The sequence below is a fragment of the Physcomitrium patens genome, chromosome 23, assembly GCF_059467195.1.
Source record: "Physcomitrium patens ecotype Gransden chromosome 23, ASM5946719v1, whole genome shotgun sequence".
Taxonomy (NCBI): Eukaryota; Viridiplantae; Streptophyta; class Bryopsida; order Funariales; family Funariaceae; genus Physcomitrium; species Physcomitrium patens.
This window is the reverse complement of record NC_143432.1, coordinates 9262426-9277545: the sequence shown is the minus strand read 5'-3', so window position 1 is coordinate 9277545 and position 15120 is coordinate 9262426.

Genomic DNA, 15120 nt, shown 5'->3' with positions numbered 1-15120 from the left:
TAAAGATGAAAATATTGGAACCCTCGTTTGTGCCGTATTCTAGTCGATGGTTTACGGTACCTAAGAAGAATGGGTCACTACGGTTTACTCAAGATATGCAACCGGTGAATGTAGTAACTGTCAGGAATGCAAGAATTGGGCCTATTGTAGATGAATTTGTTGAGGCATTTGCTGGAAGGGCGATCTATTCAATGGATGACTTGTATTCAGGTTATGATCAATTTCAACTTACCGAAGGAAGTAGAGATATGACAACAATGAGGACACCACTTGGATTGGTTAGAATGTGCACTCTTCCTCAAGGCGCGACCAACTCAGTTGCGCATATGATCAATGAGATGAATAAGGTATTGAGAGATTTTATTCCGGAAAAGACTATATCTTTTCTGGATGATGTTTCTATAAAAGGGTGCAGAGAAGGAGACAAGGGTGAAACTTTAGATATGAGGGGGTGTCGCAAATATGTTGTTGATCATATACAAGATTGTGAAAAGATTTTAACTCGGCTTGGAGAAGTTCATCTTACATTATCGGGTATGAAGTCCGTATTTGGAGTACGAGAGGTTGTGATTGTTGGACATTTATGTGGAACTTATGGAAGAAAATCAGATCCAACTAAAGTTGATGCAATTGGAAGGATAAAAGAGGATTGTGATTCTTTAACAGAGGTTCGCAGGTTTTTAGGTGCATGTGTATTTTATTGAATCTGGATCCCTCATTATGCTCACATAGCAGATCCATTATATGAACTGTTACGCAAAAGCTACCGATTTAAATGGGAAGAAAGGCATATTCAGGTAATGCAAAGATTGAAGAAATTATTGATGTCACTTCCAATATTGAGGAAGGTTGATTATAAGTGCAATAGACCAGTGATTCTTATTGTGGACGCTAGTCCAATTGCCATTGGATGGACTGTGGATCAAGATGATTCAAATGGGAATAGATTTGCAGTTCGATTTGGGGCTAAAGTTTTAAGTATTCGTCAGCGTGCATATTTGCAAGTCAAAAGAGAACTTTGGGGAGTCGTTTCGGCTATGAAAGCTGAAAAGGACTATTTGATTGGGGCAGTAGTAGTAATTAAAACAGATTGCTTGCCATTGCTTGGAATGATTATTAACTGTTCAACGCCAGATATTGCAATGTTGAGATCGATTGCTTATATTAAGTCACTAAATCTAGAATTTAAGCATATTATTGGGAAAGACAATTTAATAGCAGACATGCTATCTCGAGCAAGATATGAGAGGGAGGATGAAATGGTTGAAGACATTGATGACGTCGGATTGAAATTCTATTCAATATCAAATCTCAACAGAGAAGACAAGCTATTTCTTGAAGAATCTTATGAAGGAGAATTATTGGATATTGGTCATTACTTGAATACCTTGACTAAGCAGGGGAATTGGTCTACAGAAAAATTCAAACAAATAAGAAAAAAAACATATGGATTTTTACTTCGAGATGGATTCTTATGGAAGAGACCAAAGAAAGGAATTGGGGTGCCACAACGAGTGATAGGTGAAAAGGAAGAAAAAATAAAATTATTAAAGGAGTTTCATGATAGTTTATGGGCAGGGCATAGAGGAATTTGGGCTACTTTTGCTAAACTCAAGGAACGATATTGGTGGAAAAATATGTATCGTGATGTGCTCTCATTTGTAGAGTCATGTGAAATCTGTCAATCGTATTCTAATATCCGACATCAAGATGGTCTTCATCCTACGTATCCTCTGGCTATTTATTTTAAATGGATTGTTGATTTGGTTATTATGCCAGTTGGATTATGGCTGATGAGATATTTGGTTTTAGCTCGTGAAGATTTATCAAATCAAGTAGAAGGAAGAGCATTTAGGACAAAATCTACAGAGGAGATTTGTAGATTTTTGCTTGAAGATGTCATTTGCCGCTACGGATGCGTAGGAAAAATCACTGCAGATTGTGGAGAATTAAATGCACAAGAAGCTCGTAAGTTCTTTGAAAGATGTGGAGTTAAACTATCTCTGACTGCTACTTATAATCCAGAAGGGAATGCAAAAAGCGAACGCGGTCACCCACCTATTGTGAAAGCATTAGTTAAAGCTTGTAATGGGAAAGTTAAAGAGTGGCCACGGCTTTTGTCATTTGCATTATGGGCTGATCGAACAACACATAGTTTGGTGACAGGATATATGCTAGTAGAACTTATGACAGGTCAAAAACCAATTATGCCGATTGAAGAAAAGGTACTTACTTGGAGTATGCTACCATGGGAAGCTGGATTGACAAGAGAAGAACTTCTAGCTATTAGGATTCGACAATTGGAGCAAAGAACGGAAGATGTCCAGATAGCATTGAGAAGGTTAAAAATAGCAAGGTTACAAAATAAGGTGCAATTCGATAAGCAACATCGATTGAGACCAAAAGCAATCGAGGAAGGTAACTGGGTACTTGTTTATGACAATAGTCTGGATAATCAACATAGTACTTTGCGAAAATTTTCAAAACGTTGGTTTGGACCATATGTGGTAACAATTGTTCATGATAATGCGACTTACTCGTTACGGGAGTTAGATGGTACAAAATTGAAAATACCAATTGCAGGGAAGCGAGTAAAAATATTTAAACGAAGAGACGCGGAGATGAATATGGAAAACCTTAATGAAGGTATAGAGATTCTGCAGCAAGAAGATGAAAGTGATTTGGATAATGAATGTGACGATGATGAATTGGGCAAAGACGTAGAGGATATATTCTGAATCAAACAGTAATTGGGTAAATTGGTGCATACCGGAGGATGCACAGGTTCAGAGGGGGTGGATGTCGTGTTGTAACACGAGTATACCGTGAAAATATAAAGAAAAGGGACTTTTATTAATGTTCAGTTACCTCGAATATTGGGAGCAACGACCAACTCCAGTACAAATACTGAGTAGTCAGGTTCAGTCACCCCGTTGCAGTCAGCCGGGTCATACTGAAATGCTCCATTTGATTCCAATAACGGAAGTCAGCAAGAAGAGAAAGGATTAATTCACTCGACGAGTAAACCTGATTTGAAGAGCCAATTGGATCCAATTTCGAGAATCCAATCCGGGTCCTTTTACCCAATATGAGACCTGCATTGGTCGGGCAACCCAATGTAGTCTCATTACGGGAACATCCAGGTTACTACGGGCATCTTACCCAATATGAGACCTACATTGGTTGGGCAACCCAATGCAGTCTAATTACGGGAAAATCTGGGTCTTACTACTGGACTCTTATCCAATATGAGACCTGAATTGGTTGGACGACTCAATGTAGACCCAAGTACGAGGTTTCGATTCTGTTTCAGGCTATCCTATTCTCTATTTCAGGGAACATTGTTTTTGGTAAATGGATCTTATAAAGGTAAAAACGGAGGAGAAAGCTTTGATGGCGAGAGCCAATTTTGGATCTAAGCTCTGACGGCGGGAACCAATTTCAGATCCAAGACGGAAGATTGAAGAAATTCAAAGGAAAAGGTTAGGAGGAGAATAAGTTTTTAGGGGAGGTTTTTTTTTAGATCAAGGGGGGGGGGGGATTTTGGATCAAAGAGCTAGCTTCAAGCTCTTTGCAAAGTTACTAGTTCGGTTTCATTGGAGGTTTTTGAAGATCAAGGGGATTGAAGAGGAGCTTCATACTTTGGGGTGGGGGAAGAAAAGATGGAAAATTGGATTTTTCTTCTTCATAGAGTTTTGAGAAGACTGAGGGATTTGTTGATGAAGTCAGTGTTGTAATGGTGAATCGGGATTTTTAATGAAGTGGGTTTGATTACTCTTGACTGTTTTGTGAAATCGACTTACGTCTATGATTGAAGAATTAAAAGGGTATCTATAGGATTGAGTATGCGGAGTGAATGAAATTTATTGGATTAATCTAACAAGACAGTCAGTGGATACAAGATCGTAAGTACAAAGCGGTATCAAAGATTAGCAGATTGGCTTGTTCGGGGTTTTCTGTAACGTCTAGAGACCTACCGGCTGGGGCAAAAAGGACTTCGACAAGCAGTCAAAGGGCATCCGTATAGATTTACGATATGTTCTTGTAGTCGTTTATATTCCAGCAGTCAAAAACTGATAGACTGCTTGACTATTGGCGAATCTCCATACTACCTTCTACAGCCAGACGCCCGGCGCGTTCTCGGGCAGAAAAGTACGTAATACGACAACATAGGATGAAAACCATCTCGATGTCGGATATTAGAATACCATTGACAGATTTCACACGACTCTCCAAATGAGAGCACATCTCGATACATATTTTTCCACCAATATCGTTCCTTGAGTTTAGCAAAAGTAGCCCAAATTCCTCTATGCCCTGCCCATAAACTATCATGAAACTCCTTTAATAATTTTATTTTTTCTTCCTTTTCACCTATCACTCGTTGTGGCACCCCAATTCCTTTCTTTGGTCTCTTCCATAAGAATCCATCTCGAAGTAAAAATCCATATGTTTTTTTTCTTATTTGTTTGAATTTTTCTGTAGACCAATTCCCCTGCTTAGTCAAGGTATTCAAGTAATGACCAATATCCAATAATTCTCCTTCATAAGATTCTTCAAGAAATAGCTTGTCTTCTCTGTTGAGATTTGATATTGAATAGAATTTCAATCCGACGTCATCAATGTCTTCAACCATTTCATCCTCCTTCTCGTATCTTGCTCGAGATAGCATGTCTGCTATTAAATTGTCTTTCCCAATAATATGCTTAAATTCTAGATTTAGTGACTTAATATAAGCAATCCATCTCAACATTGCAATATCTGGCGTTGAACAGTTAATAATCATTCCAAGCAATGGCAAGCAATCTGTTTTAATTACTACTACTGCCCCAATCAAATAGTCCTTTTCAGCTTTCATAGCCGAAACGACTCCCCAAAGTTCTCTTTTGACTTGCAAATATGCACGCTGACGAATACTTAAAACTTTAGCCCCAAATCGAACTGCAAATCTATTCCCATTTGAATCATCTTGATCCACAGTCCATCCAATGGCAATTGGACTAGCGTCCACAATAAGAATCACTGGTCTATTGCACTTATAATCAACCTTCCTCAATATTGGAAGTGACATCAATAATTTCTTCAATCTTTGCATTACCTGAATATGCCTTTCTTCCCATTTAAATCGGTAGCTTTTGCGTAACAGTTCATATAATGGATCTGCTATGTGAGCATAATGAGGGATCCAGATTCAATAAAATACACATGCACCTAAAAACCTGCGAACCTCTGTTAAAGAATCACAATCCTCTTTTATCCTTCCAATTGCATCAACTTTAGTTGGATCTGATTTTCTTCCATAAGTTCCACATAAATGTCCAACAATCACAACCTCTCGTACTCCAAATACGGACTTCATACCCGATAATGTAAGATGAACTTCTCCAAGCCGAGTTAAAATCTTTTCACAATCTTGTATATGATCAACAACATATTTGCGACACCCCCTCATATCTAAAGTTTCACCCTTGTCTCCTTCTCTGCACCCTTTTATAGAAACATCATCCAGAAAAGATATAGTCTTTTCCGGAATAAAATCTCTCAATACCTTATTCATCTCATTGATCATATGCGCAACTGAGTTGGTCGCGCCTTGAGGAAGAGTGCACATTCTAACCAATCCAAGTGGTGTCCTCATTGTTGTCATATCTCTACTTCCTTCGGTAAGTTGAAATTGATCATAACCTGAATACAAGTCATCCATTGAATAGATCGCCCTTCCAGCAAATGCCTCAACAAATTCATCTACAATAGGCCCAATTCTTGCATTCCTGACAGTTACTACATTCACCGGTTGCATATCTTGAGTAAACCGTAGTGACCCATTCTTCTTAGGTACCGTAAACCATCGACTAGAATACGGCACAAACGAGGGTTCCAATATTTTCATCTTTATCTTTTCTTTTAATAGTTTAACAAATTTAGGTAAATGTGCCCTCGGTTCTGGAATTGGTCTTAGATTCCAAGGTACATGTGGTACAATGAAGATAACCATAGGTGTTATAATATTTGGATCCACACACCCAATTTCATGAGATTCAAAAGCAAACGATCTACCTTGTTTAGCCAACATCCTTTTGAAGCAAGTAATTTCCTCCGGCAATAAAGAACCATCAGAACCAATCTTCAATTCTTCAAAAGTTTCTTTAGTAAACAGATGTCCAATACTCATTGGAACTCTTAAACTTGCTTCTTTTGGTGCTTCTCCTATTTGTTCTTTAGAATCTTTTGGTAATGGTCCGACAACAGGCTTTACCTTCTTATCTGCCATTTTATATCTCGTCTCTATAGTGACTTCTCGTGCTTGAAAAGATTCAAGCATGGTATAAACCTCTCTTGAATGAATCTCAACAATCTTATCATTATCCCCTAACCCAATAGATGTAATCAATTCCAATGAATCTTCCAGTCCATTTTCTTCATAAACACCTAAAATCCTCTCATCATCTTGCAATGTACCTAACTTCCATAACTGTCCTTCAATATCATATAATCTTTTTCTTTCTTTTCTTTTAAAATCATCAACTTTCTTATACATAATATTTCCATTCTCCAATATACCAATAAAACTCGCATCAAAGGCACCTTCATCTCGCGAGAGTACCTCCTCTTTTGTACCTCCATAATCTCGCTTTACAATGGTACCTCCCCAAAATCCTTAAATCCTTCAACAATCTTTGGCAATGGTTTCTCCCTCAACCTATCTCGATTCCATTCATGGTTAGGAGGTATTGTTAGAATTTGTATAGCTTTCCTCCCATCCTCGCTCCGTACCCTTGCATAAGCAGAACCATCGTTAAGTACTTTTGTTTCCATCCGTGTTGCCGTAATATAAGGTTGTCCTAAAATCAACGGATAAGACGTTGTATCTTGAACAAAGAAATGTTGCTCCGTCGCAACATCCCCAATCCAAATTTTGACATCTGGACAAGCTCCATATAATTCGCCCCGTGTGTTATTAGTTGCTCGTATTGGCCATCCATGTTCCATATCAATTGGCCATTTTTGCTTCTTATAAAGATCTTTAGACATGAGATTTATTTCAGAACCATGGTCGAGTAAAGCAACTATTGGTTCATCTATATCTCCTACTTTCACCAATACCTCAGTAGTTGCCCTTGCCCAATGCTTTCGAGTATAATGACTCAAAGTTTCCATTTCCTTGTCACTATAATCTTCGAAATGTACTCGTTGATTATACCCATTCTTTTCATTTGTTGGTTGCTTGTAATCAATATCAACCTCTTCTTCTTCTACTTTATATATTCTTGCATCAATAGCATGACTCATTCCCGTTTCACCCATTAATTGCCTCTTTCGCTTAATGCTGTCAATGATAACACCATGAAACTCCTTCTTTGTTATTCCCAAGACTTCTTTCAATGTGAATTCTACCTTAGCGTTTAATATACGTTCTTCCAACATCCCTTTCAAATTTGTTGCCGCTTCAATGTTAGAAAGTAGCTTATAAGCAATTGATTTGCCCTTATCTTTTGTCTCCTTCGTTTTTTCTTCCAATGATGCTCAGGTATCCTTTACAAGAAATTCTTGTGAAGCTGCCTCCCGAGCCTTGTCTCCTCGAGTTTGCCTCTTAGAAGAATTTCCTTCTCTAGTATCATCAAAAGTTCCTCGTTTCTTTTCTTCCATCAAAGCTTCATGTTGGCTCTTAGCAATATATGCATGAACTGAAAGAGACTCAATAGGATCCCCCCAACCTGTTCTACCTTGTATTGTAGCTGCAGTCCTCAATAACGCTTCTCGAGGTAATTTCCCTTCTTGCATTGTATAAACGGCAAAAGCCCAAAACTTGCTAGTTTCCGTACTTCCACCAATTTCATCATCTACTCTAGCACCATAACTTGCACTTTCTTGTGCTGCTGTTTCATGCTCTTTTAGGTAATCTTGAACCAATGCTCTCATTCCTCCCTTGCCAAAATTGGTTTGAAGAAGATCCTCTCTATCTTTCAATGCTATCTTCCCATCTTTCCAGCAAATAATTCCCTGTCGTATCATATTATTAAATTCATTGCAATCTTTTCTAGTGTGTGAAGCATCATCACACCAAATGCATCTTTGTACATATTCTTGTTTTGAAACATTCTTCGAATTGTTTGTAGAAGTATTCTCTTCAAGTCTTACTAATTTGATTTGAAGATCTCGCATTCCTCGTATAATTTCTTCCATCCCTATATCTGCTTTCTTTGATAAGGATGTCGAAGGTTGAACTGTAGGCATTGTTGGTGGTGTTGTACGTACTGGAGCTTTGGATGCTTGTACTGTTTTCGGGATATTGCTCCTATCCTTCCTCCTTTCTCTTTTTGTAAGCAATCCCACCGCATCTTCAACGTTCTTCTACTTTATTGTCAATCCTTCATCTTCTTCTTTGTCTTCAAGAAGGAGTTCTAATTTCCCTTACAATTCTCCATCAACAGCTTGAAGAAATAGATCAACTTTGTTCGGCTCCAATGTCAATTTTTCTACCTTCGATAATTGAGAGTACTGCCTCTCAAATTCCCTTAGTAGCTCTGTTGCTTACAAATTCTTATTAGGCCATTCAATCCATTCCAGAAACAGCTTCTTAGTAACGCGATCAGCATCTTCCAAGAAATATTCGTCTTTCAATGCATATAAAAAAACCTCCCATGAATTCCCATAATGATCCGTAATCGATGTAATGTGGTCTCTTATCTCCGATATCGTGGCAAGTCCAAATAATTCAACCATTTTCTTCTCAGAAACCCGATTTAATTCCATTTCACGAACATAACATCTTAAATACCTTGAAATATTTCTTCTATCAAATTGATCAATTTTATTGACCACTGCTTGCAATGCTTTGGTTGCCAAAGCTTCCTTTCGATCATTGCTTTGTTGTTGCTGCATTGATAATGAGAAAGCTTGAAACATACTAGCAATAGATGGATCCATGTACATACCTTGTCCTTTAGAAGACTCCCCACCAGAAACTCCTCCCAAAAATCCTTCAAAATTTTTATTTTCGTTTTCCATAAAATAAAGATAAAATCAACCGAAATCCAATACCTTCCACCTCAAGCTTTCACGTCAGGTTCACCACTTTTCTCGTATTACGTGCTTTCCTGCTCGAGAACACGCCAGGCGTCTAGCTATAGAAGGTAGTATAGAGATTCGCCAATAGTCAAGCAGTCTATCAGTTTTTGACTACTGGAATATAAACGACTGCAAGAATACACCGTAAATCTATACGGATGCCCTTCGACTGCTTGTCAAAGTCTTTTTTGCCCCAACCGATAGGTCTCTAGATGTTACAGAGAACCTCGAACAACCCAAACTGCTAATCTCCGATACCGCTTTGTACTTATGATCTTGTATCCACTGACTGTCTTGTTAGATTAACCCAATAAATTTCATTCACTCCGCATACTCAATCCTATAGACACCCTTTTAATTCTTCAATCACAGACGTAACTCGATTTCACAAAACAGTCAAGAGTAATCAAACCCACTTCATTAAAAATCCCGATTCACCATTACAACATTGACTTCAGCAACGATTGTCTCAGTCTTCCCAAAATCCTATGAAGAAAAAAAATCCAATTCTCTGTCTTTTTTCCCCACCCGAAGCATGAAGTTAGCTCTCTGATTCTTCAAAAACTCTCCAAAACTTCTTCTCTCCCCTCTCATTTCTTAACCTTAATTCTGAATTTCTTCAATTCTTCGTCTTGGATCCGGAATTGGCTCCCACCGTCAGAGCTTTCTCCTCCATTTTTACCTTTAAGAGATCCTTTTACCGAAAAGAATGTTCCCTGAAATGGCACAGAGAACAAGACAGCCTAAAATAAAAACGAAACCTCGTAATCGGGACCACATTGATTCGTCCAACCAAATCAGGTCTCATATTGGCTAAGAGTCCAGTAGTAAGACCCGGATGTTCCAGTAATTGGATCAAATTGGTCCTTCATGTCAGATTGGCTGAGGCCCGTAGTAAGACCTGGATTTTTCCATAATTAGACTGCATTGGGTTGTCCGCCCAATTCAGGTCTCATATTGGTTAAGGTGATCCGGATTGGATTCTTGAAATTGGATCCAATTGGCTCTTTAAACCAGGCTCATCCGTCATATGAATTGGTCCTTTCCCTTCCTGCTGACTCCCGTTATTGGAATCAAATGGAGCATTTTAGTATGCCCCGTCTGATTGTAACGGGGTGACTGAACCTGGCCACTCAGTATTTGTACTGGAGTTGGTCGTTGCTCCTAATATTTGAGGTAACTGAACATTAATAAAAGTCTCCTTTCTTTATATTTTCACAGTATATTCGTGTTACAACATGACAGCGCTGGTAGAGATTAGGGTTAAGGAGAAGTAGATGGTGGAAAAGGAGAAGGTGGCGAACATGATGTCTGAGAAAGCAAAGATGGAGACCAATTGGAAGGAATGACAAGAGCGGTTGCAAGTAGAGGTTGTGATGTTGCACACTAAACTAGCCTCATTAGAAAAGAAGGCCAATAATTTAATGCAGACCAATATGCCAGTTTCAGCAAGAATACCTTCAGAGATACCTTTGAAACCGACAGAAGAATGATAGAAGATGTTGAAAGAGTGCGATAATTGAATTGTCCATCTTGAGTCTGTAGTACAGGAATTGGGTTTGTTGAATGAAGATCTAATGGTACGTTTGGATAGAGAACCTTTAAACACCAAGTCAGACGACGAAGATATAGCAGAGGAGGAAGTCGCCAATTCAAAGGGTGGTAAGCCAATGCCATTGATTTAAGAAGCCAACGCTGCTACATCTTGATAAGTTGAGGCTAAATAATGTTTGCAAGGGTGCTGCATAATTAGGAGTGGGACTATGTAGAATATGTAAATAAATTTTGTGATAAGTTATTGGTTGGTTATTGATAACCTTAAGAATTAGACTTATGGTTAGGTAGTTTAGTTGATAACAGTAGGTTGTTAGTAGAATAAATCGCTAAGAATTCAAAGGTTCATAACCTTTGAAATCTGCTGGTCGACGATCCATCTTTTGGTAGGATAAAGGGGTTGAAAAAAGGGAGATCGTAGCTAGACTATGAAAGTCATAAGCCGGGATAAGCTTAGTGCTACTTTTTTATTTTCTTTGCTTTTATTATTTGCTTATGAAGAATTATGATTGAGAGAAGTATTGTTGAAACTGTGATTAGAATATTGTGAAATATGACTTTGGACTGATAGTTTTGGAGAAAATCTGTGACCTTGAGAATTGAGATTATTAAATTATATTGTGTTAAGTGAAGATATTGAATTTTGTGTGATGAATTGAAAAACTGAATATAATAAGTAAGCTGGAGATCAGTAATTGAATATATATAAACCACAAAGAAAGTAAGTGGAAGATGAACTAATAAAAATATAGAAATATTGTTGAATTGATATTCGTAGAATGGATTATGTGTTGAATTAAGACGAGAGTAGTAAGCCTTGGTGTTTTGGAGTTTGATAATTGATTTTTGATAGCAAGAGTACAGTCAATTGTGATACTAACAGACCCAATTTATATAACCATTCTTTCTTTGTGTTTGAATCCATCTCTATTACTTTAATTGCTTTGGTATATTGAAGCTTGAACACAATGAGAACAATAGTAGATAATCTTCATAAAGATATATTCTATCGAGATTTGCAACAATTCCAAATATATACTAGCATGAAGTGCTTGAAGTTTTTATGATTTGTATACATAGTGATTGGACTTAAGGGACCTTCTAGACTATAATGTTATTTTTAAAATGAATCCATGATTGCAAAGAGCTTTTTATTATGGATTTCAAAATTGATCTTGACAACTGAAATATTTTTGGAATAGAAATCTACTAGATAGGGTATGTCATTTGCTTCTATTTGTGATAATACTACATTCAAGGTAAAGTGTGATGCATTTGTTTCCATGAAAATTACCTTGAAGTAGTCAACATGATAAAAAAATTGGTGAAGAGATAAATTCCTTTTTTAAAACATCAAACAATACTTTGACTTTTTTATTACAGTCAAGTTTGTCTTTATAAGTCAAATGTGCAAGTGGAGCTATTATTTGAAAAAAATTCCTGATGAAGATCCAATAGTAATTAGCAAAGCTAAAAAACATTGTACATCTCTTATTGTTCTTAGAATCTTCCAATCCATGAAAGTCTGGACCTTCTTTAATCCATCATTAGTCCTTCATTGGAAATGATGTATCTTAAGAAGTCAACTTGAGTTATATGGAATACATAATTTTTTAACTTAGCATATAACCTTGCCTCTTTAAGTTTTTGTAACACACAACAAATATAAACTTCGTGCTCTTCTATGTTCTTAGAAAAGATTAAGATGTCATCCAAATAAAAGATGACAAAATCATCAAGAATCTCACGAAAGACATCATATATTAAATGTTGAAAACTAAATGATACATTCCTAAATCTAAAAGGCAAGCCTTTGGTGCTATATTATCACAAATAGAAGCAAATGACATATCTTATCTAGTAGCTTTCTATTCCAAAAATATTTCAATTATAAAGATCAATTTTGAAATCCATAATAAAAATCTCTTTGCAATCATGGATTCATTTTAAAAATGGCATCATAGTCTAGAAGGCCCCTTGAGTCCAATCACTATGTATATAAATCACAAGAACCTCAAGTACTTCATGCTAGTACATATTTTGAATTATTGCAAAGCTCGATAGAACATATCTTTATCAAGATTACCTGTCAATTCAAAAAACATCAAGATTTGTCAAAACTCTTTTCTAAATATTCTTATCTTGTACTAAAAGAAAGAAATGCATCTTTTGATCAACAATGAATAATTTTTTTTGAAGCCAGAGCATTTTTACTTTTGAGTAATAAAATCAACATTGATTGTTAATTCAATCTTTGTCAAGAAAATTTCATCAAGTATATCTTTTGATCTCTTTGTCTATATTATCAAGAATAATTCTTCTAAGTTTCATGATATTTCAAAATTTGAATTCAAGAACAACCTATTCTATTTCAAAGGACAACTACACATTTCAAAAGATAGAATACAATTACATGTTCTTCAAACTTGTTATGACTTTCTAGCATCTGGACATTTTGGATATAAAAAAACTTTGGAACTAATATTAAGAGATTTTTGGTGGCTTCAAATATGAAAGGCAATCAAAGATTTTGTACAATCATGTGATATTTGTTTAAGATTCAAAACTCTTGGCTATTGAATTTATGGACTTCTTTAGCATTTATCTATTCTAAAACAACCATGGATTTTAGTTTCTATGGATTTTATCATAGATCTTTTAGTCTTAGGTTTGTGTGATTCTATATTTATAGTAGTAGATTGTTTTATCTAGATGGCATATTTTGTACCATATATAATATCTATCACAAGTATAGAAATAGCTAAGCTTTTTTTTAACAATATTTTTTTCTATCAAAGATCGTCTTGAGATATTATATTACTTAGAGAGACTCAATTTACATTAAGATTTTGGAGAGCTCTTTTCAAGATTCTAAAGATAGATATAAAGCTTTCTTTGGCTTTTCATCCTTAAATGGATGGAAAAATAGAATGAGTGTATTAAGATTTGAAGTAGTATTTGAATTTCACCATTAACTACCATCAAGATGATTGGATAATTCTTTTAGAATTGATAGAGTTTGCATACAATAATTCATTACATTCTTCCATTCAAAAGATTTATTTATTTATTTATTTTTCAATTATGGTTATCATCTATGACTTGATACTTTTGACTTTTCAAAAGTTAATAATCATGCGACAAAAGATTTGGCAATTTGTTTATTAAAGCTACTTGCAACAATAAAAGCGCAGTCAAAGAGAGTTCAAGAACAACATAAAAATAATGCAGATGCCTATCGTAAGGAATAACCACAATTCAACATAGATGATTAGATATAGTTATTTTGTTGCAATATTAACTGTATTGGTCTTTGTGATAAGTTGGACTATCATAGGCTTGGATCTTTTCATATTAATAAGCAACTCATTCCTGTTACTTATCAATTATACCTATCAAAGTCTATATGGATCCATTCCATAATTGACATATCTTTTCTTAAGCCATATAAAAGAGTGAATATTTTACGAAGAAGACAAATATCACTTCTTTCTATAGAAGTGGATAATAATCAAGAGTTTAAAGTATAAGAAATCTTAGATTCAAGTTGGCATCAAAATAAGTTGGAATATCTTATTTATTGGTACAGATATGATATTAGTGAATGCACATGTGAGCCAACAAAGAATCTTACAAATGCAGCAAAGAAAATTGAGGCTTTTCATCAATGACATTTATCAAAATTAGAATATAGAATAGAAAATCTTTATTCTAAAAGAAACAAGATCCAAAGAAGATAACATTTTATCTTCTATGCTTCATTATAGCTTCTATGTATTTGTGAAATTAAGAATATAGAAAATCAATAATTAATAGATTAAATTTAAGAGCTTTCACTTGCTAAGTTATTAGATGAGACATTGCAATTGTTATAACCATGAAGATATTATAATTGAGATGAAGATCCTCAAGATTGACATGTCTTTCCTTGAATAGATGGCAAGATGCAACTTATTTGATATCACAACCTTAGAAGAGACTTTCAGTGTTTGGTGATTTTATTAGAAGTAAAAACAATTCTTGATGGTGTTCCTAATATTTTATTTGAATAAAGTTACGAAGGCCTGTCAAAGACAAAGATTCAATGAGGAAAAATATACACCAAAAGGCTATCTCGATATAATAAGTCAAAATATAAACAAGTAGGTATATTAAAAGGAAACTGGAATGGCTATTGCCACAAGACAAGAAACTAAAGACTCTTGAACCTGGACTAGAAGCAAGAAAGGAGTTGACAAGAGTGAAGAAGCCTTCACTCTTGTCTCTATATATACTATCTAACTAGGGGCTACGTGGCAACGTTCTATAGGACCTCCAATATGTGTTGACTTTGTAGGACACATGCCTTGACTTACAAGGCAAGTTTTTCTACGTGTGGGCCACATAGTTAGCTTGATCTTCAAGCTAATAACATGTGTGGCACATGGCCAACTTGTTGACCACGTTTCTAATCCAAAAAGTCAATTAAAGACACCTATGAAGTCAAAGCAGCGTCTA